General features: G+C 37.8%; 1 protein-coding gene across 4 annotated transcripts in view; it reads right to left on the bottom strand.

Moving 5' to 3' along the window:
* Nucleotides 1–6,360: 6,360 nt before the first annotated feature.
* The window catches only part of LOC109548757 (uncharacterized), a 304,090-nt gene continuing 301,510 nt past the window's right edge, over nucleotides 6,361–8,940 (bottom strand). For all 4 annotated transcript variants that reach the window (XM_073804685.1, XM_073804683.1, XM_073804684.1 and 1 more), the window contains 2 exons: nucleotides 7,273–7,392; nucleotides 6,361–6,758 (listed from right to left, as the gene is read on the bottom strand). The gene's annotated coding sequence lies outside the window, so the exon portion shown is untranslated. The remainder of the gene's footprint in view (nucleotides 6,759–7,272; nucleotides 7,393–8,940) is intronic.

The raw sequence follows: 8,940 nt of genomic DNA, 5'->3' as shown, positions 1-8,940 counted from the left end.
TGTAATTGCATTATTTGTTATCTAAATTTGATTTGCATTATCTATCTCACTTGGAAGATTGAATAAGAACAGCCCAGCATACATGTTGGCACTTGTCTTTTGGTGATCTCACCTATGTATTCTTTGCCTTTGCTGCTTTTAGCCCTGTTCACTTGTAACAAATTCTACTTGTTGCTATAATGTGATCCTTTTTGTTCTTACTTTGTTACAAAGCAAGCTACTCATTTGTTGAGGAGGGGCAATTTCAATATTTCAGAAGCTGATTTTGTCCCTCTCTGCTCTTACACTTCAGGTGTGCCTCTACCAGATGTTAATGTGCTATACGAACGTGCCCCTCTACTTAACCCAGATTTCATAGGATAATCAAATGTCAGAGTTGGAAGAAGCCTTAAAAATCATTCTAGTCTGGGCTTCCCTGGTGGCGCAGTGGTTGAGAATCTGCCTGCCAATGCAGGGGACACGGGTTCGAGCCCTGATCTGGGAAGATCCCACATGCCGCGGAGCTACTAGGCCCGTGAGCCACAACTACTGAGCCCGCGCGTCTGGAGCCTGTGCTCCGCAACGAGAGGCCGCGACAGTGAGAGGCCCGCGCACCGCGATGAAAAGTGGCCCCCGCTCTCAGCAACTAGAGAAAGCCCTCGCACAGAAACGAAGACCCAACACAGCCAAAAAAAAAAAAAAAAAAAGCCTATTTTAAGAGTTAAGCAAATTTGAATTATAACTGCATTTCAAGAGAATACTTTTTTTTTTTTTTTTTTTTGCTGTACGCGGGCCTCTCACTGTTATGGCCTCTCCCGTTGCAGAGCATAGGCTCCGGACGCACAGGCTCAGTAGCCATGGCTCACGGGCCCAGCCGCTCCGCAGCATGTGGGATCTTCCCGGACCGGGGCATGAACCCGTGTCCCCTGCATCAGCAGGCGGACTCTCAACCACTGCGCCACCAGGGAAGCCCCAAGAGAATACTTTGAAGCAAAATTTTATAAAAGAATTCTGTCTCTCTCTCTCTCTCTCTCTCTCTCTATATATATACACACACACACACACTAAAATGTGTAACAAATAGAGAGGGGGAGGGGAGAAGGGAGGGGAGGGGAAAGGAAGTCATCCATTTATGGCTCACTTTAACCCAACACTGTACACAGTGCTTGAGTTCCTGGGAATTTGGCTCTTACCTTCTGTCTTTCTAGGTTCCACAGCTTCTCACCCTGGATTGCACTGACAGTTTCCAAGCCGTCCAAGGGAAGATACAAATCTGTTTTTGTAGCACAATGCTTTAACTCTAAAAGCCAATTCTTCTGCCTCCAAATTTCAGCTTTAAGAGCTCATCTTTACAGAAAGCAGGTGCAAAGTGTCACTGAGTGGGAAGCAGAAAGTGGGAAATCAAAACCTTCTCCTTAGATAGGATGACCTTCCATGTACTCTCTTGGAGAGGAGGAACCGCCTCCTCTTTCCTATTTCTGAGGTTGAACTTTCTGTCCTGTTTAAACGTATCACTAATGTATCTACTGTTTCTACTATGGTTTTAAACCATTTATTGCCCCACTAAATTAACCATACAGTTTACAATGAAACAAAATCTTTTAAATGGTAATATAAATGAGGGAAAATCTGATTTGTTAGATCTCACCACTCTGTCATAAAACTTTGGCTTCACTAAATCTTGATAGTCTCATTATCTACATAAAGAACCCTAACTTCTACATTCTATATTCTCTCCACAAATGTTGGCTAATTTCTCAGATGGTTTTCACATAACCTTTTCTTTTTTCTAATTCGTCACTGCCTTGCTTCCTTATTTCTTGCCTCTCTCTATTAAGCCCTTTTAAAAGAACCAGCTCCCTCCTCCCATGCATCAGGTGCTTACAAGGCCCTGAAAAACATCCCTGCAATTACAGATCAATGAAAAAAATCTCTTATCACTGAATCACCTGAGTTAGCAAATGAGCGGCACTTCCCTGTCTTTATAATCATTGTTCCTGCTCTTTGCATGAGTGTGATAGACTGAAGTCTAGGCTCCTATGTAAATGTGTGACCTGTCATTTCTATAACTGGGATAATGTCTTCCTCATGTAATTAGGCATAAAAGCTTTGAACATTTTGCATTTCCTCCGTATATCTCCATCCAAATTTGTTTTTTTTAAGATAAGACAACAGGCCTCAAATAGGGTCACTCATACTAAGCCCCACGTCACCAAACCAAGACTTAATTACAGTTTGGGCTCTCCCAGAAATGAAATCTCACACCAGTCAATCGGGAGTTGCCTGATCAGCAGTAGTGAGGTAATCTGCCTGATAGACCCATGCTGCCTGATAGACCCGTGCCATCCCCTAAAGGAAAATAACCTTGCAGTAACCAATTTGCTTTTTGCCTGATAAAACTTCCTTGTTCCCACTCCCTTCTACCTATAAAAGCCTTTCATTTTGTGCAGCTGCTCAGAGCTTCTTTCTATCTGCTGGATTGGATGCTCACTGATTTGGGGGACTTGAGCTCAGTAATGAAGCAAGTCTCTGGCAGGCATATCTGTACCTCTGATATCACTTGAATTCAGGGGATGGCAAATACAGCTATGATGTTGCTGCTTAAGAATTTTAATCCTTTTTAAAATGAGCTGTGAATAAGCAGCTATATTAATATTAAAGACTAGAAATGTGACTCAGTTTGAGGAAAAAACCTCTCAAAACAAAATACCTCTGTGATATAAAAGAATGTCAAATCTATCAAAAATTAAATTTGCAAAATATTCAAGGAATTCCAGAAATATAAAATTATTTGTGAAAAAAGTTTTGAAAGGACATAATACACACATGGCTATTGGACATGTGTTTTGTAAACCTTGGCTCTTTTTTTTGCCAGTTTATATGTAGAAATATTAGAAGAAATATGGATTTGGGTACTTTCTGCTAGATATTTAAATTTTCTTTGCTTTTTATTTAAAACAAGATGAACCCTTGCAAAATGCTTTATTCAGTATTTTGTGCTGTGAAGAGGGGAAATCAATTAAGAACAGCTTCAGAAACAGATATCACATGCTAATAATCACTTTAAATGTTATTATTAAAAGAGGAAAATAAATATGTTACTTAAGCCAATGTGAAGAGAAAAATTCTTAGAGGAAATGTATCTCTAGAATAATGATGAAAGGTGAATTGGTATCCTTTGTTGATGGGGCAGAAAAAGACATTCCTGGATGAGAAAACACCTGAACAAGGTCATGGAAAAGTAAAACAACCTGGAGTCATTTTGAGAACTACAAGTTCTTTAATATGGCAGAATCAAGAAATAGGTTTGCTATGGGCTGTGGAGGGTACCTGCCAAGCATTAAGGATGGAGAAGTAATCAAGGGCCAGGTAATGGATGACATTTTATGTTCCACCAAGGTGTTAGGGAATCCTTGGAGGGGGGCAGGCATCAAAGGGTTTCAAGACAGGGAAACATGATTAGATTTGTTGCTTTTGTACTATTGGATTTAGTAGCAATAAGGAGGATAAAATGGAAGGTTGTGAGACTAGTGGCAGAAAAGAACTAAGAAAATACCATAATAGTACAGAAAAGAAAAACAAGGAAGAGTGGTGATGGAAGGGGATGAAATTGAAAGAAGATAGGGGAGGAAGGTGAGAGTGAAGATTAAAGTGACTCTGCTGTTTTTGACTTGAGTTATTTCTGAATATGGGGGGATGCCAAGAAAGGGGATATAGGAGGGGGAGTGGCTTCTGGGAAAACATTTATTCCATTTTTGGTTTGTTGCTTTCAAGATGTCCAGAACATATAATTCTAGAGCTCAGGAAGGAATGTGAGATAAACATCTGGAATTCAGCAGCCAAGAAGTGAAGTTCCAATCTTGAAGATGGACATGATTGTTGAGGGAGACATATAGAGTGAGAAGACAGATCCAAAGACAAAACTGTTGGAAGCATCAAGATTTATGGAGTGGGAGAGAAAGAAAAGCCAGAAAGGGAGAGGGAGAGGGAGAGTTAACAAGAGAAGCAGGAGAGAATGGTGCCTTCCTTATATTTCAGCCAACTGAACTCATTACTCATTATTTCCTGAGAATAACAGATGCTTTCCTGTTTCTAAGCCTTTACGTATGACTTTTCATCCTTTCAAAAAGAGTTCCTCTTAAAGTCCTACTTTTCAGAGTCTAAAGTGGAATACCAGGTCTTTTGTGAAAACTTTCTGTATCTTTTCTGCCATAATCTCTCTTTCCCCTGTTTTCCCTGTAGCACCAGTGTCATGAAATTAGACACAGTTGTATTATTTAAGGCAATCTTTATATATTAATTCCTTTCAAAATAACAATAAGGCCATTACATGTCAGTGTAAATAATATTTTAATGAAAAAATATATTTTCTAAGACAGAACAATTTAGTGAGAAAAGTAGCATTGTTTTACATTTTTGCAAACCTCTTTAATGCCTGGTTTACTAGAAGACAGCTGGATTATCATAACCATTTTTGTATTAAATCTGTTGTGATTAGCTGTTTGGCTGAAGGACAGAAAGAAAGTTCAGCCTTATAGCGATAGGTAGTTGGAAAAAGAAGGACGTATTTAATAGCCTTTTCAGAAAACTGTGGATATTCTTTCTTTTTTGGATATACACCAAAACTTAACAAGGGGTTGTTTCTTAAAGGTTAGTTTGTAATGTGAACTCTGAAACCATATCAATAAAATGTTCAGACTGTTATATTAAAATCCATTTGTCTATCTTGCAATTTGGATGGCCATTTTCTACCCATGTGTGATTTTTGTAACATTGCTTACACATTAGTCATTTGGAAAGTATTGATCCACTGAGTTATGCAAGTCCTTGAAATGTTGACACTTTTCACTATCACATTTGTTCATATTACTATCATATTATGAATCGCATCAGAAAAGCCTTTCGATATTGGGAAACTGTCAAACTCACAGTGGTGGATACAATTTTTCCAAATTTTCGTTTTTACTCAAAAGCTCAAGTTTAATCATTGGAAACAAATACTGTGTTATTTTCTTCAATGCAAGAGTCTTACATCATTAATTTTCAAGAAAATGTCATACCATTCTACTCTGAATATGAATCCTTTGTATATATGCCTTATCCTTCCTAAGGGTAAGAGGAAAGAATTAGCTCAATTCCTATTTGTATTTTCCTTTCAGCTTATAGCTAAAGTTCTTGGACTTAGTAGGTCCGCAACAAATATTTGTGGATTTGAATTGAATTTATTTCCACTGTGAATTTAAACTACTTTAGGGTTTTCATATGCCCCAGTATGCCTGAGACAATCCCCATTTATGCCTATTCCCTTGTACCATCCACTTTAGGATTTTTTTTCCTGATTTAAACAAGTAGTGTTAAGTGTTGTATTAAAATAAGCAAAGATCAATTTGATGGGCCTTTATTCTGTACTTGCAACTTCTGCTGTAGTCTCATCTAGAAGTATGAGGCTAATACGCAGGGAAAAGAATTCTCAGTTTAAGACATATAAAGAGAGTTGCCTGGTTAGAGAGAATATCTTTCTATTCCAGAACCTTTCTAAATATATATTTTATATATATATATATATATATATATAATATATATATGTATTATATATAAACTATACATACATAAAATAACAACTGCTGTTCAGGATAGCATGTGGAGTCTTAATTGATAAAATGATGTGCCCTTGGATTCAGGTAACTAGGAACAGTTAAATCCTTCTGGTCTTGAGGGTGGAGGAAGAAGTATTCAACACAGTTGCCCCTGCAATCTATTTGGTGTTCTAGACAATTATGCCATGGCCCATGCTACAGATTTCATGATGTAACAAGCTGCCAGGCTGCTAATCAGCAGGGTCATTAGGAAATGTGGGTAATTACAGATTAGTTGTCCACGAAATATGTTCAGGAAATGGAGGCTGGTTACCATACTGTGTACAAAGAGTGGTCTGAGTACTCTTGCTACAGCAGTTTTGTCAGTATCCCATAGTAAAAATCTTTAAAATTTTCTTATTTTGTTATCCATGCCTTTATAAAAATTGCAGTCAACTCTTTTGACAGTAATAGGCTGAAAGCCAAGAGTGTTTCATGAAAAATTAAGTACTGAGTTTCTGTTTCTCAAAAAAGCTAATGTTGAAGGTGTAACTTTCAAAATTTTTAAATTCCCCATCCAACAATGGGGCCATAATTGCTGAGCATGTGAAAACTGAAAGTATCCACTTCAAAAGTTAATGTTATTTTAAGATGATTGTCCTGGAGATCATGATTTAACATGTGCCGCTGCAGAAGGTGTATTTACATGTCACTCTGCAGCAGGACTTTCCATTTGGATCAAATGATTTTACTTCTACATTTCGCTCATTTTAGATTCCCAGTTTTCTTATGATTGTACAAAAAGTGAAGTGATAGCTGTTACTTTATTAGTTCTAACAGGATGCTAACGTCACAGACAGTTAAATGATGAGACTCTTACAACAACATATCAGGTGCTACAAATAAAAGCCAGCCAATTAAAAATGGTTCAAGATTTTTTCCCATACAAATCATGGAATCAAAGTAAAACTATTTAAAGTTCATTCTGTTTAGATAAAGCATCTCACACTATTGTTAAAAACATTATAAATTTAGTTTAAAAGTTCAACATTGAGGGCTTCCCTGGTGGCGCAGTGGTTGAGGGTCCGCCTGCCGACGCAGGGGACACGGGTTCGTGCTCCGGTCCGGGAAGGTCCCACATGCCGCGGAGCGGCTGGGCCCGTGAGCCATGGCTGCTGAGCCTGCGCGTCCGGAGCCTGTACTCTGCAACGGGAGAGGCCACAACAGTGAGAGGCCCGCGTACCGCAAAAAAAAAAAAAAAAGAAGTTCAACATTGATATAAAATTATTGGCTTATTTCAGTAATAAAATGAACACAAATTTTGATGGACAACTTTGTAAAAACATGGTAAAAGCAATGTTCCACTAAATTAAGATATATACATTGAAGAAATGTGCTTATCGTATTGGTTGTGGTACATACAAAATTCATAATTGCATCCTAAAAGAGCTGTGATGATCTAACAATTGAAATAGAAGCTATAGTTGTTAAATTTTATAAATATTTTGTATGTACATGCAGTTAGAGTTACTAAACTGTATACTTCTTTTTTTTTTTTTTTACAAATTTGATGTTGAAATAAAAAAATAATTCAGATTCAGTGTGGAAGTAGATGCTTTCTCTCTTTGCTACATGTTATCAAATTTTAGAAATGCTTGAGCCCTTAAGGAAGTTCTTTGTAAATCAATCTAAGTGCAATACAATATATTCAACTTACTTGTAAGTACTGAAATAATGAAAGTCCAAATAGTGCAAGATTTGATTTTGAAATTAGATAATAGATCTTTGGGATATCTTGAATGTCCTTTGTGTTCCCACTTTTGTTGGAGAAAATTCTCTGTGCCAAAATAGAATAAAACTCAAATGAATTTAAATTTGGCAAAACATTCAAAAGAATCATAGAGAGAGATAATTTGACAAATTTCATCTAATAAAACATTTATTGAATAAATATACTCTGAGTGGAGGCAAAAAGAGAGTACTTGTGAAAATATTTTGGCTGAAATATTACTATATTTCAATATAATGCAATTAAAATGGAAAATATTCTCAATTTAGTATTATTATTGATCTGACCAGGTACCTCAGTAACTGTAGAGAGTATTTTCATAATTAAAAATAGTATGGGAGGGCTTCCCTGGTGGCACAGTGGTTGAGAGTCTGCCTGCTGATGCAGGGGACACGGGTTCGTGCCCCGGTCCGGGAAGATCCCACATGCCGCAGAGCGGCTGGGCCCGTGAGCCATGGCCGCTGAGCCTGCGCGTCGGAGCCTTTGCTCCGCAACGGGAGAGGCCACAACAGTGAGAGGCCCGCGTACCTCAAAAAAAAAAAAAAATAGTATGGTTGAAATAGAAGAAATCAACTGAAGATATTAACAGTTTCATATATATTAACAATAAAACACCATTTTAAAGATTGCAAGTAATTTTGTAACAAACATACAAAATAATAAGACCATAGGAAAATACCAGTGACATGATATTAGAGAAATATGACTAAGAAACTGATACATGAAGACATAATGAGGATAATAATTCTGTACGTATCATTTTTACTACCTATATTTATCTTCTTTAAGTGAAGATATAACACATACCATAAAATTCACCTATCTTAAGGCTTAATGATTTTTTACATGTGTATATAAGTGTGCAAACACCATTCGGATCAAGAGAAGAACATTCCAGCACCACACACACCCTGACACCTCCTCCCAGTTGATTTAGCCCCAAATAAGTTACTACTCTTCTGACCTCTGTAACCAAAAAAATTACTTTTGACTCCTTTTGAACTTCATATAAATGAATATTACAATATGCATTATTTTTTTAAAAAATATTTATTTATTTATTTTTTGGCTGTGTTGGGTCTTTGTTGCTGCTCGCAGCCTTTCTCTAGTTGTGGCGACGGGGGCTACTCTTTTGTGGTGTGTGGGCTTCTCATTGCCGTGGCTTCTCTTGTTGCTGAGCACAGACCCTAGGCGGGGTGGACTTCAGTAACTGCCGTGTGTGGGCTCAGTAGTTGTGGCGTGCGGGCTCTACAGTGCGTGGGCTTTCAGTAGTTGTGGCTCGTGGGCTCTAGAGCACAGGCTCAGTAGTTGTGGTGCATGGGCTTAGCTGCTCTGTGGCATGCGGGATCTTCCCAGACCAGGGCTTGAACCCGTGTCCCCTGCATTGGCAGGTTGATTCTTAACCACTGCACCACCAGGGAAGTCCCACAATATGCATTCTTTTATCTCTAACCTCTTTCAACATTGTAAAACTCATCCATGCTTTGAGGTATTACAGAGCTTTATTCCTTTTTGTTGTTGTATAGTATTCTATTATATGAATATACCACTTTTAAGTTATCCATTGCACTATTAGTGAACATTTGGTTTATTACC

This window comes from Tursiops truncatus, chromosome 5 (genome assembly GCF_011762595.2).
Source record: "Tursiops truncatus isolate mTurTru1 chromosome 5, mTurTru1.mat.Y, whole genome shotgun sequence".
Taxonomy (NCBI): Eukaryota; Metazoa; Chordata; class Mammalia; order Artiodactyla; family Delphinidae; genus Tursiops; species Tursiops truncatus.
The sequence above is the reverse complement of the archived record's forward strand: the minus strand, read 5'-3'. Positions and strand labels throughout refer to the sequence as shown.